The sequence below is a fragment of the Mastomys coucha genome, unplaced genomic scaffold, assembly GCF_008632895.1.
Source record: "Mastomys coucha isolate ucsf_1 unplaced genomic scaffold, UCSF_Mcou_1 pScaffold3, whole genome shotgun sequence".
Lineage (NCBI taxonomy): Eukaryota > Metazoa > Chordata > Mammalia > Rodentia > Muridae > Mastomys > Mastomys coucha.
The window spans coordinates 58,580,161-58,599,546 of NW_022196909.1; the positions used below are offsets into that span (position 1 = coordinate 58,580,161).

The window sequence follows — 19,386 nt, forward strand, 5'->3', positions numbered from 1 at the left end:
TAGCTGATAAGATGCAAGAGTGGAATAGACAGAAGGAGAATGGAGTTAAACTGCATCCCTCCTGATTCAGTGGGTGTGGTTAGATGAACAGGTCTCCTGGAGGAGGAACAGAACCTACTCTATGGCCACCTCATGAACGTCTTCATATAGATACCGCTTCTCCTGTGGGATCTGCTTGCCTCTACTCACTGCTTGCACTAAACCAAAATATACTTTATAACCAACACAAGATCCAGAGTTCTCTTGGGCCATATTAGACTATGTAGTTAAAAAAATCAAATACTTTCCCCAATATTCTGTATGCGTGTAGAGCCCTAGGTTGATGTGGGAAGTCATCCTCAAATAGCTCTTTTTCATATTTACTGAAGCAGGAGCTCACAACAAAACCCAGAGCTCATAAGGTCAGTCTCTTAGCCCCCTTCCCTGAGGATCAGTCTCTGTCTTCTGAGGATGAAATTACAGGTGGAGCCCCATGCTCATCTGGCATTTACATAGGTTCTGAAGATCTGAACTCCAACCCTCTTGCTGGAATGACAAGCAATTTAACCACTGAGTCATCACCAACTTATAAATCAAGTCTTGACCTCCTAATTTGTTTTCTTCCTAAACATGGCAGAATGTTGATTCTACTTCTGTCTTCTCTCTAAAATCCTATCCATTTGGAAAAAGGAACCTCTTCTCTGGCATGGTGATGCCACCATGGGAGACATTAGTCACTGGTGTTTACACCTGTGGATTAGCTTCTGTTTTATAGGCCACTTTTGAATCCTATCCAACCCTTAGCAAGTATTATTTGCACAGTTTGAAGATGAAACCTAATCAGACCTTAAGACAGGGGAAGAGCCTGTGTCTTAACAGCAGGGTAGAGAAGCAATGCCTCCATTCAATTGTCCTTCCAGTATTCTGCCGTTGCTGGGAAAAGATACCATGACCAAGGCGACTCTTAGAGTTGCAAACATTTAGTTGGGGCTGGCTTACAGTTTCAGAATCCATTATCATCATGGCAGGAAGTATGACAGAGTCTAGGCAGATATGGTGCTAGAAGAGCTGAGAGTTCTGCATCTTGATCTGAAGGCAATCAGAAGGAGACTCTCTCTCTTTTTCAGGCAGCCTGGAGGCTCTCTTCTGCACTGGGTAGAGCTTGAGCACTAGGAGACCTCAAAGCCCACCTACACAGTGACACACTTCCTCTAACATGGCCATATCTATTCCAACAAGGCCACACCTCCTAATAGTGTCACTTCACATGGGCCCAAGCATATTCAAACCACTGCAGCCTTGGACAACTAAATGTTTTTTCTTCCTCATGAATAACAGAGTAAAAGATACTTGTGCCAGGCTAATAATACTTAAAAAGGATTTGTGATCTTATGTGACAAGCTGATCAAAGGACAACATTCATTTTGTGTGTCATCTAAATGGCCTTGAAAAGGTATGTATTTGAGAGAAGGTGGTGGAGAGCTAAGTCCTAGTTGGGTCAACCCACCAAGTATTTCACACGGTGACCGCATCCTCATTGTGAATTTTAGAGAGCTAGGGACGATAGACTCAGGGATATAAAGCCAATAATAGCCTTTATTTGGTTCTTAGCAAAATTAGTATTTTTCATGATACTGTGCCAGCTGGTTTTAAAACCATAATCTTGGCCACTTCTGGCTTTTCTCCTAGTGATTATAGGATTTTTCTGAGTCAGTTCACTTCCAGATGGATGTTGAATTGAAAATCCTTGTACATGGTCAAAGCATTCAGGTGTGGCCATTGGGAAAGGATGTCCTTGTTTAAATTTACCCAAACAGATATCCATCACTGTGTCCTCCATGGTCCTCGGTCATCTGCATGCTTTTTTTCTTGGCTTGAAGAGCTTACACCTCCTATGAAGATTCTTCTCCCTCTTCCTTGTTCTGCCCACAGCTTTCCTTGGATCACCTCTTTTTCCTGTACTAGTGCAACTCTTAAAACAGTTCACAAAGTGCTTTGTAGCTCTTGGTGACACCAGAGCTATGCATCAGAATTCACACAGGGACTCTCAGGGCCTTGGTCTGGACTGCCGTAGAGCCATGTCTGCTGGGTTTCTGTCTTCCTGGTCTCTGCCCTCTCCAGGAAACAGGGCATGGGTACTGTATTTCATCTCAGCTCAGATGCCTTCCAGAATCCTCCCCCTCCCCCTCCCCTCTAGAAGTTTTAACTAAGATACGATAGTCTCGAACCCTTGCTGTGGAAACATTTTTCAAAATCTTTTTTTTTTTTTTTGGTAGTAATAAGTGACTTCACAGAACAGATCCCTAAATACTTTAATATCAGCAGCTAGATCACAGCTCTTTAATTAAAAGGAAAATGGCTCCTTTTCTTTTTTGCTTCTACAACTGAGGAAGTAGAAGGCCAACGTTTAGCTGACTGTATAAGGATTTAATTAAAGACTCCATCAGTACATTCATCCCTTTAAAACCATAACCAACATTCAAAGAAGAAGAAGTCCCCAGCAAATGTTTTTCTGTTATCACAGGTTTGCAGGCTGGATGTCTCCTTGTCTGAATGAAGTTCTGTGTCAATCACAGACTAGGAAGGCAGCTAAAATGCTGCTGGAAAGTAAAAGATAAAATCATCCCAGCGCATGTGTTTCTTGCTGCATGAAGCAGAGGAAGCTCCATACCGTGGCTCATTCTGCTGAAACGCTCTTCTTTCAACAGCATCTTGAAGAGCCAGCCTTTTCACTGAGCTGACTGTAGGCAAACACTGCCTGGAACCCAGTGCCGAAAACACACACAAATCATGACTGTATTTTGGTTACTCCTGCAAAATCCTTACATCTAGCTAAAGAGAAGACGGTCACCATCAGCCTGTTGGCTACCTTTGCCTTTTAAGACAAGTGCCTGTACCATAATCTATGCAACCATTCAGCGAACCCATTGTTGGTTCCTTGCTCTCTGGGACCCTGGAATACTATAGTGGACCTAAACTAGTGATGATGAATCTCTTCCTCTATACAGAGCCACTCACTTATGAAGTGGTGCACTAGCTTTTCCCCCCATGGTCAAATAACTTGGGTAGAAAAATGTCTAAAGTTAAATGTAAAGATTAACCTCAGTGGAGGATTAGCACTCAGCTCCTGAACACTTCTTTATCTGAAAAGTGATAGTCACACTTTGCCTACATATGTAGAGGGTTGGGAACATCTGTGAGATAGCCAGCACAAAAGATAGTTTACATATGGGCCATGTAGCACTACATACCACCCTACTCTGCCAATGACTGCCATTGAAATTTCATCTTCTGGGCGTGGCATGGTTATTGCCTCCTGGAACTCATAGAAGCTGCAGTTACCTAGACAAGATCAAGCAAGTCCAAGTTCCCACATAGATAGGAGTGGGGTTTGGGGAGGATCTTGTTTCTAGGCTCCACCCCTCTGGAAGAGCTACAGGTCTGCTAAGAGAGAGAAAATCATTCTTCTTTGGGGGTGTGGCCTTTGTAATGTTTCCAGAGCATCAGTGAATTGCCCTATACCTATGCACTTATGGGCCACGCTAATTGTACTTAGTATATTGTCAAAGAAGAAGACAACATGAATTGGGAGGGAGAATGAATGTATTGGGTGATATAATGAGAAGTATGAAGGAGGGAAAGGGGAATAGATATGATCATAGTTTATTGTATACATATATGAAATGTTCAAAAAATTATAATTTGGAACACAAATATGAACACCTTTCCTTGGTATTGAAGATGAAATTAATTTTGTACAAAATGCCTTTTTCAAAAGTTATCTGATTTTTTTTATCTCTCTAAAGTACTTTTGTGAAATAATTCCTTGGTTTGGTGGTTTTGTTTTTCAGTTCCCTGAACTCTTACTCACAGGTTGAACTGCAAAAGAAATTGCCAATATTCAATGGGTTTTGACCTTCCTGAAATGCAATTTCATGCATTTCAAGCTCGTATAACTTTGACATGTACTTCTGCCTTGAAACAGCAAACCTAGAAAGTATTTGTGACTTAGTCATTGTTCTTTTGCGGTGAAGAGACACCATGATCATGGCAACTTTTACAAAAGAAAGCCTTGAATTGGGGACTTGCCCAATATCAGTATCAGAGGTTTATTGTCATCTATTGTCATCATGGTGGAGACCATGGTGCTAGAGCATGGCTGAGAACATATCCTGGTCTACAGGTAGAGAGGGAGACAGAACCTGGCCTAGCATGGGCTTTTGAAACCTCTAATTCCTACCCCCAGCAACACTTTCTTTAACAAGGCCACATCTACTCCAACAAGGCCACGCCTCCTAATCCTTCTCAAATAGTGCTGCATCCTGATGACTAAGCATTAAAATATATCAACCTCTGGGGCCATTCTTATTCAAACCACCACAATTTGTTTTATCAGTAATGAAATCTCTCTGAAATGGTAGGAACAAAATGAAAAGGCCATCTGTGCTATTAAATATAGGAGAAGGAATCATGAACCAATCAGAAATCCTTGTCACTCTACATGAGGGGTCAGCAAAAACCAGATAGGACAGCTAAGGAGATGGTCCAGTGGGTAGGAGTGCTTGATATTCAAGTATGAGGACCTAAGTTCAAATCCCCAGTATTTGTGAAAGAAAACTGGATCACGTGGCCATGTGTGGGCCTGGAACCCCAGTTCTGGGGTTACTGGGTAGAAACAGGAAAACACTGGGGCTTGAGGGCTGCCAGCATAGCTCCAGTTTCAGAGAGAAATCCTGTCTCAAAGAAATAAAATGAAGAATAACAGATCAGAATATCCAGCATCCTTCTCTGGCCTCTGTAAGTGCATGTAGGTACAGTTGCCACATGTATACATACATGCATGCATACATACATACATACATACACACACACACACATTCACATACGCACACACACATGAACATGCACTGTCTCCTCACTCAAGAAAAACAATAAAAGCACACATTTCAGATTTAGTGGGCTACATGTCTTTACTCTGTGTTGTTCTTCAAAGTCCTATTATGTAACAAATGAAAGTGAAAGTGCTCCAATAAAACTTTATTTGCATAAACAGGCAGAAAATTGGAATTGACTGTGGTTTGCTAATCTGCTTCCCAGGAAAAAGAAACGGGGTAAAACCACATCCCTACAAACACTGTACTCATACTTCTGAACTTCAGAGAATGGGGGATATTTCTGATCTCCCAAAGACAAAACTCAGCTGGTAATTGTGGTTTTTTGGTTCGTGGAATAGGGCATGTTTTAAGACATTTGGCTAGAAAATGACAGATTCAGACAGGGAAATGGGGATCATTGTCAGTGTAGGTGCCTTGCCTTATGCATGCAAGGTACTGGGTGCCATCTTTAGGACACAAAACCATAGATCCAGATTATGCATATTTGCAAATTTGCATACATATATTCTAGAATAAACTGGTTATTTTTAAATTACTATTGTCTTATGTGTATGGTGTGTATAGCAGGTATGCAAATGCCACAGCACACATGGAGATCATAGGGAAACTCTGAACTCTTTTCTTCCACTTTTATTTGTGTTCTGGGGTTTGAACTTAAGTTCTCATGCTTGCAGGACAAGAGCTTCACCCACTGAGTCATTTTACTGGCCCCAAACTCAAGTGTTTCTTAAACCAGGTCCTCTCATCAAGCTATTCTTGTATGGTGGTGAAATACATCCATATTTGGCAATTTGGGAGCTCAAAAATGCTTCCTACCTGTCACCTTGGAGAGTAGATATAACTCAAATGTGTCTGTCCCTTGGAAACAGAGCAGAAAGTATTAACCAAGGAAAAGGGGGCTAAAAAGATACATAATGCAGCAGACCTATAAGAGAACCAAGAGGGTCTATGGGACAGAGCCACAAAAGGATGTTTGATAGAATAACTCAAATAAGTTGGAACCTGGAGGGACAAAATTTTGGTGTTAATGAGACAAAAGGTTGATATCTTCAACAGGAATAGAAAGGACTTTAGATATTCTAGGAATGAGACAGATGTGATTGTTTAGTAAGACAACTGGCAAGGCACACCCACATGAGTGTGTGAAATAAATAGTGCTTTCTGATATGGAAAATCCAAATTCCTATGGGTAAGGATATTTAACAGGAAGACAGGCCTGCTGGCCTAGCATTTCTACAGCCCTGGGCACTGGGAACCAAAATTCAGGCCCTCTGCAAGAGTACATGCTCTTCACCACTGAGCCACCTCCCAGCTCCAAGGTTCTTGATTTTAAACATTGCTACGATGGCTTTAGAATTCTCCTGTGTATACATCAAGTCCCACCCAAGGTCTAGTGTCACTTCCACCTTTGACCATGTGGTTTCTCTGATATGGGCTTTATAACGTTCAACTTTCAGGTAAGCATTTGGTGTATGTCATAGCAGAGCAGCTCAAGGGATGCTAAAGAGCAACTTCATTGATGGGAACTCATGGAATGAGCAAAGCTGGGCAAGTTTGGACATGTTCATTTTCATTTCATAGAGGCAGAGGACTGTATTGTTCTTAGGAACATACTGCCTACCCTCAGAAGTGCCACCCTAGGGGGACATTAAACAGGAAGGAGTTGTCCTAAGTTTACCTGAAGGCATGTTGGCACATTACTCATTATCCCAGACAAGATCTGATGCCATTGAAATGTATTGGGCATGGGATCTTCTAACGGTGCGCTGCCTATCCAATAGGCTACCCATTGATGGTGGAAAAGGATTGTGTCGATTAAAACAGTAAAATGCAAACACTGGTTGCAAGAATGCAGCCATCAACTGGAGTAATAGTAACCATTAACTCCAGATGTAACCCCAAGATGAAGAACACTGGACCCCCAAGGACAGTTGTCATAACTGTCATAACTCCCAATAGCACAGCGTAAAGGAACTCACTCAGCGTGTGAGCTGACCCGCATGTCTCAAATGATCCTGTGCAGTATTTTTTAACCTTAGACAAGGATTACTGATTACCTGTGGATCTGTTGAAATGAAAGTTATGAATTAATTTGTAAATGCAAGGGCCCGGAACCTGAAATGATGTTCATTCAACAGCATTTGTGGATATAGGAAAGATGCAGGTGCTGGTGCTGCTGGTGCTGCTGGTGCTGCTGGTACTGGTACTGGTGCTGGCACAGTTGGTGCTGCTGGTGCTGGTGGTACTGGTACTGGTGCTGGTACTCCTGGTGATGGTGTTGCTGGTGCTGCTGTTGATGGTAATGATGATGGTGATGGTGATGGTAGTGGCCTCTTGCCCACAGGCTTGACTATAAGGACATAAAACTCTTTCTAATTAAACAGTGATTTCCTTAAAACTATTTTGTGCAGTATGTGCAGGTGTGTGTGTGTGTGTGTGTGTGTGTGTGCGCGCGCGCGCGCGTGCGCTTGTGTGTGCATGTGTGTGTTTGAAACAGGGTCTTTCACTGGGATCTCAGGCTCATCAATTAGCATAGACTGGCTGGCCAACAAGCCCCAGAGACCCTCCTGCCTTTGTCTACCCCGCACTGGGATTACAAGTATACCCCACCATGCCTGACATTCTTTATACAGGTTCTGAGGATTGAGCCTCCAACGCAAGCTCTGAGCCCTCTCCCAGACCCAGTGTAAAGTTCAGGGAGGGCTGGTACTCCATAGTTGAAAACATGACCAGCATCCTTTTCATTAGCCTACCTAGGAATTTCAGCCACTGTCTTAATTAGGGTTTCTATTGCTGTAATGAAACACCATGACCAAAAAGCAAGTTGAGGAGGGAAAAGTTTATTTGGCCTATACTTCCATATTACTATTCATCATTGAAGGAAGTCGGGGCAGGAACCTGGAGACAGAAGCTGATGCAGAGCCATGGATGGATGCTGCTTACTAGCTTGCTCCACGTGGCTTGTTCAGCCTTTCTTATAGAATCCAGTACCACCAGCCTGGAAATGGCACCACGCACAATGGGCTGGGCCATTATCACTAAAGAAAAATGCCTTATATCTGGATCTCATGGAGACATTTTCTCAACTGAGGCGCTTTCTCTCTGATGACTCTAACCAGTATCACGGGTGACACAAAAATAGCCATTAGAGTACCTGGGAGGCAGAGACAGGTGGATTTCTGAGTTCAAGGCCAGCCTGGTCTACAGAGTGAGTTCCAGGACAGCCAGGACTACACAGAGAAACCCAGTCTTGGGAAAAAAAACCCATATGGACTATAAGCAGCCTTTGATAAGAGAGTCACTGATGTATACTAAGATTAGCAGAGGAACCCTGCACATCTGGGTGGGTTCCTTCTGTAGACAGGACCACCAGGTCTATCCAGTGAGCTGAAGGACATAGTTCAGGGAGCCCTGGTTGAGAAGATTAGTCATTTGGGGACCACAGAGCCACTGTGCCAAGACACTTCTGAGGTCACAGCATAATGAATAGCAACCCCCAGTTTCAGTGTCCTGGTTTGACCAATACATGTAATAACTCTAATTACAGTAGTCACTAACTATGAGTTACTGGTTTCTCTGGCTTTCTTGCCTCACTTCACACCAATTTATGCCACACAAAAAGAAATAAATCTCCATGTCATTCTTAGTAAAAATCATCTTACTTGGCTGGCCAGGGACTGAACCCTAAATCAAATAGATGAAGAAACACGAAACACATATGTGTACCACATGCATAATGAGGAAGAAATACAGCTTCATCACACTCATACCATGTTTAGTTGCTTCTTGTATGAACTGCCCCATGTAAAGCTCTCACTTAGATCACTTATATATTTATGTGATTTTGTGGTCATTTAATGATATTTATCACCCTTAGATGGTACTGGGGAGGGACTGTAAGCTAGTTCAACTCCTATGAAAAGCAGCATGAAGGTTCTCAAGGAACTGAGATCTACAATGGGAGCCAGCTATCTCACACCTGAAGGACAACAACACTTCAGCTCTCTTCCCTTCAATAGATGAAGCTTCTTTCTGATTTCCTGTAATTTCTCCTAGGACTACATGAGAGTCCCTAGCGAGAGACCAGCAGAACTGACTGAGGACAAAAGCCGTGGGGTCCAGCGTAAGCAGAGAGATGAAAGCTGTGTTAGACCCTGTTTCTTATGCCATTGGTGGGCTAGCCTGGGAGCTCAATCTAGAAAGATGAGAGCCAAGTTCTCCTTGATGAATTTCCAGTCTATACCTAAGGCTGGCCCCCTTAGAGAAAGTATTCACTGTACGCCTACCCACTTTTCCTCTCTGTTTCATTAACTGTCTCAGGAGTTCACTGTAAGAAGAAATGAGCATATATGGAAGAGGGAACCTTACTCAAGTCTGAGTTGTGTATATTTTGCTGGCCTGTAAATTCCCAATTAGAAATTTAGTCACTGTAGACAATGGTGACCCAAAGTTATGCTCAGTGTTAGCTGTGGCCATAGTTGGTTTTGTCAGTCTGGTCCAGCCTTCGGTAGTGTTGACTCTCATGTTTTAGTTTGGAAAGGGTTTTGTTTAGGTGCCTTGTATCCTGGGGGTTGGGGCAAGAGATTGGGGCAATCATTTTTATTTTGAATATCAAGAAAGTTGAATGAGAGAAGTTTTGCACAAAGTTTTAGCATTCAAGCCTACCCTATTTTGTGTCACCTGATCAAGAAGAACAAACAGAGCCTGTGTGAGGTAGAAAAGGAGACATGGGGGAGGGGCAGGGCTGATAGAGAAGCAGGAAATTTGCTCTGTTAGACTTAACAATTTTGAAAGCTGCTCAGGCCTGCCTCTTTAAGGAACACCAAGGCCAGTTCAATTTCATGGCCAGAAATAAGTAAGGATTCAACACTGCATTTGTGACCTTGCTTTGATCATATGCCAAGAAGGAAAATGAACGGATTAAACTTCAAATTGCCCATCTTCAAAGAACATGATAGGGAACTTATTTAGAATTTAGCCTTTTAATTTAACATAACATTTCCTAAACATGTGCTCATCAATTATTGAAAGACCAATGAGAAAGCCAGCTTTACCTCCACCTTGCGAACCTGGAACACCGACTTTATTGAATTCCATTTCTTCTGCTTTTTTTTTCTTTTTTCTTTTTTTTAAGTAAGTGTGTGCTCATGACTATGCTTGTAGAGGGTGCCAGACCTTCTAGAGCTGGAGTTATAGATGGTTGTGAGGAGCCCATTGTAGACGCTGGGAACCCGAGCTCAAGTCTTCTGCAGGAGCAGCAAGCTCCTTTCACCACTGAGCCATCTGTCCAGCCCTTCGTCCCCTACCTTCTAAGTGCGTCATCATGCGGTGTTCCTGGGAGGTGTATTTCCCATGATGAGCCTACACAACAGAGAGCACCAGTAGGCCCTTGACCTGCAGTTTGGAAAGCAAACAAAGTCTATTCCCAGAGGCTTCTTACCATGAAAATAGATGTCAGACTCAGGCAGGCACTGTCTGGGAGCAAGTGCTCAGCTCCTGTTTGTCTCCACGTTCTTCAGTTTTATCCTTGCTTCATAACAGGGAACTGGGGGTGTGAGGCTTAGAACCCCTCAGAAGGGAAGAGGAGGGAAGAGACCAACAGAAGAACAATGGGAAACATAAAACCTGTACTTTATTTTTAGTTTTAATGATTGAGCCATTTCTTTAAATGCTCATACCGCCTCTTAAGATACTACAAATGCCATTTCAGTTTCACGGAAAAAAATCAGTTAGGAAACACCATTTTTAAAAAGACAGTCAAGTTAATATGAATATGTAAGTCTTTTGATCATGTTGCCCTCCTGCTTAGAGTTCACAGTCTCATTTGCATACATTAAATTAACACATAATCTATATACCATCTACTTTCTGCACTCTCTCTTAACGTTATACCTGACAGACACACACCCATAATGACACAGTCTGCCTGACAAGTGATTCTGAGTTTTTGAACGGCTCTAAGGAAGTAGAAATTAAACCTAGACAGAAGAATGGGGTAAGATTAAGAATGTGTCAGATTTGATCACGCCTTCCCCATACCACCTTTATACAGAGGATCCTAATCCATTTGGCTAGTGCATGTCTGACGTGATTAATCAATAGAACAAATACACCAAAAGGAGTACAAGCTATTCTTCCAATATTAACTCACTCATTCCTCTACCAAGCGAGCTCTCTTTGGAGTCCACACATCCTTTGCAGCATATGGTCGATAGTCACTAAGAATGAACAAGACATGAAGGACCATGACACCCTTCCTGCCCTCCGTAACTAACCTCCAGTGGGAACACAGTGGAAGGAAGTCCAACCCTGAGTGGTGCTGGGGAAGGGCCACTCAGACGTGAAAGCTAAGCTTGGTTTAGAGAAACACTTCAGAGTTACCTAAAACAAAATGGCGTGTCCACAAGAAGAGTGAACAGCGGCAAAAGAGAGAGTGGAAAGAGATCAACCTTCCTTTGGGATCTTTAAGTGAAGTTTGCCTAGAATCTAAGAAACAGGATGGGGCAGAGGTGGGGTATGAGGTTGGTGGGGTAAGAAGACAGTTATCTTCTCTGGCCTTGAATGCTCAGCTGCACTTCATTTCAAAAAACCATTAACAGATTTTTATAAAGGAAGGGTCATACTTGGGATTTTCTTTCTGAAGGTCCTCTCTAGCAATGATCTTTCCAGGTTGCTTTTCAAATGTCCCAGTAGTAAGCATGCCTAGAACAGTGACAGGGTCAGCTTCAGGGAGCTCGGAAATCAGTGGCAACATGAAAACAGTAGGGCAGGGTGATGGCTGAAGAGTGAATCCAGAGAATCCAGGGGCTGTTGAGTGCTTAATGTCACTGAGGGAGGGGAAGGGACAGGACATTTAGCTTCTAGCTTGAGCAACTGGGAAGACGGGGGGGGGGGATGTTTATAGAGACAGATAAGTAGCAATTTATGACTTGGCTTTAGAACCATTCAGTTTAAGGTACTTATGGGCTGGCTATCTCACCGCACCTACCCAGGACACAATGGAATTTGGAATACTACCTTGGGTATCCTGCCTGAGGCATTGTTCACCATATTGTCTGAGGCAGGGTTTATACTGGCCTTGAACTTGTTAAGTAAGCTAGACTGGCTGGCCAGTGAGCCAGAGGAATCCTCCTGTCTCTGTCATCTCAACTCTGGTATAACAAATACATATCACCATAATTTGTTTTTTATATCATGGTTTGGGATCAACGTCAGGTTTTCACTTAGCAAGCACTTTACGGACACTTGTGAAGCTTTTCAGAAAAGAAAGAAATGCCTGTAGTTATCTGGGTGTGCTAGTTGGTTTTGTATGTCAACTTGGCACAAGAAGAGGAGAGGAAGGAGCCTCAGTTGAGAAAATGCCTCCATGAGATCCAGCTGTAAGTCATTTTCTTGATTAGTGTTCAATGGTGGAGGGTAACATCCCTGGGTGGTTCTGAGTTCTATAAGAAAGCAGGCTGAGGAAGCCACATGAAGCAAACCAGTAAGCAGCACCCTTTCATGGCCTTTGCATTACCTCCTGCCTCCAGGTTTCTGTTCCTGTCCTGACTTCCTTCAAAAATGAACAGCAACGTGGAAGTGTAAGCCAGATAACCTTTTTCTTCCCCAGCTTTCTTTTTGGTCATGGTATTTTATTGCAGCAACAGAAACCCTAACTAAGACATGTGGGCTCTACATTTTAAGCACATAACCACAAATAAAATCAGAGTAGTGCATTTATAGTTAATTTTATATGATACATATAAACATTTCTATTTGCTCTTTGTAGTCTTAAATGATTATGAACAGAGGCACTGGACCTGAATATAGACACAGTGATATTTATGCAGCTATAACTAATAGGCCCAACCTAGACATAGAAATAAAATATTTTCTACCTTCTAATATGAGATTAATAATGACAGCTCACAAACTTATACTGTGCTCACACTTCAAATACCTTAATTATATTGATTTACATCATACTCAAGACACCTGTGAGAGATAGATGTTGCCATTTTTTTTCCTGTGTATAAATAAGAATGGAGATATCAGTGTGACAGGGTAGAAAGGGACCAGGATTTGAAGTAGGTTACATAGTTCCAAACACTGTGCTACTGTATAGTGTCTCATGTTGCCTATACAATGCTTGAGTATGGGTAAATCAACACTTGAGAATGAAACCTGACCATGAGCACAGTTAGAACCTACATCTGACCATGTTGATGCTCACCACAGATGAGTCTGTACAATGAAGATCAGAGAAGAGAAAGAACAGATGTCTCAGGGAAGGCACAAAGCTGTCACTGGCTCCTGAAAAATGTCCCGAGTGAGGTGACCATCAATACTGTGACCCCAGTATGTGCTGGTTATAAGAGGGCAGCCAGATATTTCCTTTATTTGGAATACATGACCATGAGCACAGGCCCAGTGTTCTGATTAGCAGAAGTCGGCATTCACATCTGCTCTCAGAGGGCTTGTCTAGCCTTCCTATCTCCTCATCCTGTGCAGGACTACATCCCTGTTACTCCTGCGCTCTCAGGCATGCCTCTGGTGAGGTAAAACTTCTGGTTAGCCTTCTATTGCTATGAGAAGAACTATTACCAGTAACACCTTGGGGAGGAAGGGTTTTTTTTTGGCTTATTCATTCTGGGGCATAGTCCATCATGGAAAGTCAGGGCAGGCACTCAAGGCACAAGGACACAGAGGCAGGAACTGAAACAGGAACTATGGATGAATGCTGCTTACTGACTTGCTCCCAAGGCTTATCATCCACTACTTTTCTTATACCTTCCAGGACCACCTACACAAGAGTAGCACTGCTCACAATGGGCTGGGTCCTGTTGTATTGATCATTAATCAAGAAAATGTTCCACAGACTTGCCTGCAGTCCAGTCCTAATTAAGGTTCCTTCTTCCCAAAGGATTGTAGTTTGTATGAAGTTAACAAAAACTAACTGACTCACTTGGGGTAATCTCAAAGCTCAAAGATATTTACAAGTAGATGATGACTTTGTACCACTAAGAACCACATAGCCAGGGCTAGCTGGATCAGGCCAGTGTGACACACCAGAATAACTTGGTTTAATGGGATGAGAGAATCTTACTCAGAGAGTAGCCTGTCACCATGTGGAGTCTGAACCAATGAGGGCCCCTGGGCACACAATATCATCTGCAGATCTCTGTATTCATTCAGCTATCTGACTCTTGACATGACTTATTCGATAGCTATGAACTAGGTTCTAAGCAAACAGGCTCAGGCAAGGAGTGGGTAGGCTAAGTCATATAGACTGTATGCCGTAGACGGTATGCTGAAATTCTATTACTAATATGCACATCAGTTAACAAGACTGACTGAACTAACTTCTTGTTGGGAGATTCAAATTTCTTTGCTCTCATCCTGCTGATTAAACCTTCTAGGGAAATGATCAAGATCAGCTAAAAGATTGATACTATGACCATGAGAAGAAAAATATATTTATATATCTTCATCCCTGGTTCACCAAGTCCTAGAGTCCTTACAGTAGGTAGAATCCATGTATCTTCTGGTGTGCTAATGAGAAAGGTGAGTTTCCTGTCAAGGCAACCTGTGATTAGAGGGTGGGTAAATTCCCAGAGGAAGAGACAGAAAAGTAGAGTTCATCACCAACAGCCAATAAAGTAGTGAACTATGTCTGTATAAGGAGACCTCCATGTGAAACCAAAAGGTCATAGTTCAGGAAGCTTCCTGTGGAGGTGCTGGGAAGGTGGTGTGCCTAGGAGTGTGGAAGCTGCGCATGGCTCCCCACACATTTGCTGTGTGTTCTCAGCCATGTGACTGTTGCTAAGTTGGCTCCTTTGTAGTGAATGGATAAGTGTAACTGTGGTGGGGGAAACTTTGTGGAAACCAACTGTTGGTAACTGTTAGGTCAGAAGCACATAACCTTTATCTTGTGATTGGCATTTAAACTGGGTACAGCCTTATAGAACCCTCACCAATGACCTGACATTGTCTCCAGGTAGATGATACTGTAAATTGTGCAGCACCCAGTGGTGTCCCAAGAATTAGAGAATTCATGGGGGAAGACCCACAGTTTAATGATCAGAAGTGAAGCAGCTGAGGGTAGAGAGTAGCAAGTGGGTTTCTCTATACGTTCTGGTCACAAACACTAACACTTAGCTTCGCTGGGCTGAAAACCTAGACTCTAGCCAGACCTAGACTCTAGCTCTGTGCATGATGCCACTCTACACAATGTCTTGGGCATACTCCTAGAAGGAAATGAAGCTTTTTTTCCTTCCATTATGACATTAGCCTCTGTGGTCACATATTTTCATATTTTCCTAAGAGCTTCAGAAGTTATAATGTTTGTATTCTAACTCTTTAAAAGATCATTACTTTCATACTAACTTTTATATTATTTTGATTCGTGAAGGATTCCCTAAGTCGTAAATGTTTGATCTCATCTCTGCTCAAAAGACCATGATCATTCCTATATATTATTCTGGCTTGGGATTTGGGGAATTCTGTTTGCATCTTTTGTTTTGTTTTTGTTTCTGGTTTTTCTGTTGGCTTGTTTCCCTGGATTTGAATATGTGACAGCTCAGTAGAAATGGAGACTCTTGGAATAAAATAACCTGGAGCTACATCCTCACACGGCAATGTGTGTAGCCACGTTGGAGAGAGCAGACCAGAAAGGCACACAGGCCGGGTAAAGGTCTGTGCTGAGAGACATTCATGGGGAAACAAAGTGGTGCTAAAAAGTGAGGCTTCTTTTACAGTTTGGAACTAGGATTTTTATTTGTCATGTTTCTCCTGGGTCCTTGTGAAAGGGACGTAGAGAACTTTTCCAAAGACTTACTTTTCTCAAAGCAGACCTGGGACATGGAGTCTTGCACATTTCTTTTATTGATGAAGAAAACTTCTGACTTCCCTATAGAGACTGGATGAAGTGACATGTGCTGTTGACATGAGCACAGACTCATGTCCCATGGAAATGGCAGAGAAGCCTCACATCCCCAGGTGAGGCTCAGAGAAATGGCAAAGCCTTTCCCTGGTCCCTGTATGAGTGCTGGCAGATGTCTGACCTTTAGTTAAGACCAGTGTGCAGAAAGTATGCTATGAACCACAGCTTCCTCCTTGGGAGCCTGAAACTGCTCCCCTAAAAAGACCTACCACTAATGTTAGCTATTATCTCCTCCTCATGCTGTACACAATAACCACTTTGTGTTTCTGGGTTGTATAGCGAGTACCCTCCATCAGAGCCAGCAGAACATGCTCAGTGCCAGCTTTTCTGTATATGTAGCTGTCATTTCCTCAGTGTCTCGCATTTCTTTATCCCCATGTCATCTCACTTAAGTTTCCAGGAGCCAGCTGTGCAGGACATGGCAACCCCTCTGTCCATAATGATCCTGTATTTAGACATCTAGACCAGAGATGAGGCAATGCATGCATTAGTAATAAGGGGCTGGACAAAGAGAATATGATGGGTTAAATCCAGACATAAGAACCACCACATGCAGGTATGCAGATTAGATATCCCTTTCCCAATGGTCTTGACAGCAGGGCCCCCTGAGAGGCCCATCAAAGCCAGTATCCGTGTGATGATAGGCTCTGCCTGTGGCAGTCCATGATAGCCATGATGGTGACAAATGCTTTCCTCCTTTGACAGTTTCTAGGTTTCATCTGACAGATGAAAGTCTTATGATTTTTGAGATGCCCAGTTTCATATTAAGATAATTTAAACCTACAGGGATACTAAGTGTTAAGCACTGGAAACTATGTAAGGAATATGGTGTGGTTTCACAGAAGATAAAGTCCCCACTGAACTTCCCACACCGCTGTCTCACAAGTACAGCACTGGCTCTTTAGGGTGATGGGAAAAATCTGCTTCTTCATTTTTGTCTTGGGAACCCCAGCCTCCTTTACATGTTACTGGCAGCATTTATGCAATACAACTAGCTTGAGTTTGCTAGCTACCTAAGTGTACAGTTATCAATGGCTTTCAATGTGATTCCTTTGTTTAGACAAAAACCTAAACTCTAGCAGCAGTAACTCCAACTCTCTCTCAAATGGTTTTAAAGAGTTAGGGAGAGAACCATCAGAAGTCAGGTTTGGTCCACTATCTGACTGTGAATTAAAGCCAGTGTAACTATTTGGGGTTTCCATAGTGTTTTCTAAAATCCTCTGAGTCTGTGGCACCTACCAGGCAGAATGTCTTGAGCACTTCCTCAGTTTTACTGAGCATAAAGGGAAAGGTTGTTGATTTAGGAATTAGTAGTTGCTACTATTTTGATCGGAAACACCATCCACCATTCTGTCACATTAACAAGAACGTTGCTCATTCCTCATAAAGGATGCTAGTTCCTTTATGAGGATGTTGGACAGATTCGATGGTCTAGTTTTAAGATCAGAGCCATCTTTGCCTTGTAGACTCCATGAACTATAGAGTGAGTGTTTCTTTGCCTAGCATGTGTTCACAAAGATGGCGGATGTTACGTAGGTCCAGCCGTGACAGAGGCCATAGGTATGAGACATTGTTCAGCTTCACTGAACTTATCCACTAGACTCCAATTATGCTTCTCCCCTTGTCTCTCCCTTTTTCTTATTTACCTTCTATCTTGACTTGTGCTACCTTATTGTGTGTTTATAGGTATGTCTGAATACCTTTTAAATATGAGGCACAAACTGGGTAAATACTGATTGCAGATATGAAGTAAGAAACTTAAATAAGACGTGCTGCCTGTCAAAGATTGGAGGGGAGGGGCTGTGGAGCTATTGATAATTGATGGCTGATGGGGAAGGGAACATCAGCTCTTTTCAAGCATTCATTCCCTGAGAGGCTACCCACACTCTAGTAGATGGCCCTAAACCCATGAACCTACAGAAAGTTCTAAGTGCACTCAATAAGTTATTTTTTTAAAAATGGGCACATCTGGGTCTAGAGAGATGGCTCACTGGCTGCTCTTGAAAAGGAACCAAGTTTAGTTCCTAGCACCCACATGGTGCCTCACAACCACTTGTAACTCCAGTTTTGGGGATCTGACACTCTATTCTGGCCTCTGAAGACATCAGGCACATACATCATGCATCATGCTCACGAATAAAAATGCTCATAAACATATACTATAAATAAGACTCTTTAAATGGGCACATATGTTGGGAGGGAAAAATAGGGATGGATGTGGGATGAATTGGAGGGGAGGGAGATGGGGGTGAATTTGATCAAAATATTACAGATATATAAAATTCTCAGACTATAAAAAAATTAGAAAATAAAATCTTGCATCAGGATCCATCAAGTATGAGCTAAGTCCTCAGGCTGCACTTGCAAAAGCCAAATCCATCAAAAAGTAGAAAACTTAAAATCCTACATCCTCCAAGTAATGAAGGGCATGTGATCAATGAGCAGAAGAGGGGGCCACTTCGTGAAGAGGAAGACACCGTCAAGAAAGGAGGAAAGGGCTGAGCAAAGTACTGTGGGAAGGACGAAAAAGAGCACAGGATAAGGGCTGTGTATGAATACTGCATGAAATCCATTCTGCTGCATGCTAACCTACAAAAAGGAGAAGCCTCCTGGGGCTGAAGACATGGGTCAGAGCTTGTACAGCTCTTACAGAAGGCTCCAATTTGGTTCCTACTGCCCATTTCAGGTAGTTCACCAGCTGTAACACCAGCTCCAAGTGATGCCGTGCCCTCTTCTGACACCTATCCACCCCCACCTCCACTTCCCACACGATTTTTTAAATTGCTGTTATGTGTGCTACCAATGATAAACCACAAGCTTTAAAGCCAAAATTCATTTTAGAAAAATTGTATCCACCAGATTTTTTTTTTGGTAGTCCATATTCTTAGTTGTCATTTAAGATCGTATGATTACATTCATCATTTTGTATGGCCATATAACTTAAGGAAGTTATTTTACATGACAGTAACTACTATTATAAAGTCATGCAGGGGTTAGAAGTAAACTCAGCTGAAAGTACAAAATTAGGTCCATGCGCCTTAACATAGTTAAAGTGTTGTTTGGTTGTGGCTTCAGAGTCTGAGCTGCAATAACCTTCAGAAGCAACTATTTGTCAAGCATTGCAGTGTCTTGGAAGAACAGTCGCATTCCTGAGAGGTTCTTCATACAATGTACACTTTCCCCACTGCGCATTTCTACACACTGTTGAGTCACAGAATCATAGTGCACTGCAAGTAGATTGAGAATTAAAAGTGAGATGATTTGCAAATCCGGAAAGCAATGACAATCTTCTGACTGTATCTTGTTATTGTTCAGAAAAGAGAAATGTCCCATCATAAGGTTATAATATACAAAAGGCCTATTACTGTTGCTTTGCAATGCAGTTATAAGTAAAAATTTTCCAACTTCTGTCTTAGGTCTGGTACAATTAATGTGAAAAGAGAAAAATCCAATACTATAAAAGCTCACTCTTTTGGCTCCCTAGCAATCTCTGGGAGTTCAGTATCCTAAGACCAAAAATTGGAGACTGCCATGATAACCGCATAGAGGCTACAGGGAGATCTCACAGCCAACTCGGAGGGATTCCACAGT

At 42.4% G+C, this 19,386-nt stretch overlaps 1 protein-coding gene across 5 annotated transcripts in view; it reads left to right on the forward strand.

Annotated features, from left to right (window-relative positions):
* Positions 1–19,386, forward strand: part of Rcan2 (regulator of calcineurin 2) — a 233,396-nt gene that overhangs the window by 189,051 nt on the left and 24,959 nt on the right. The gene's annotated exons all lie outside the window — the stretch shown is intronic.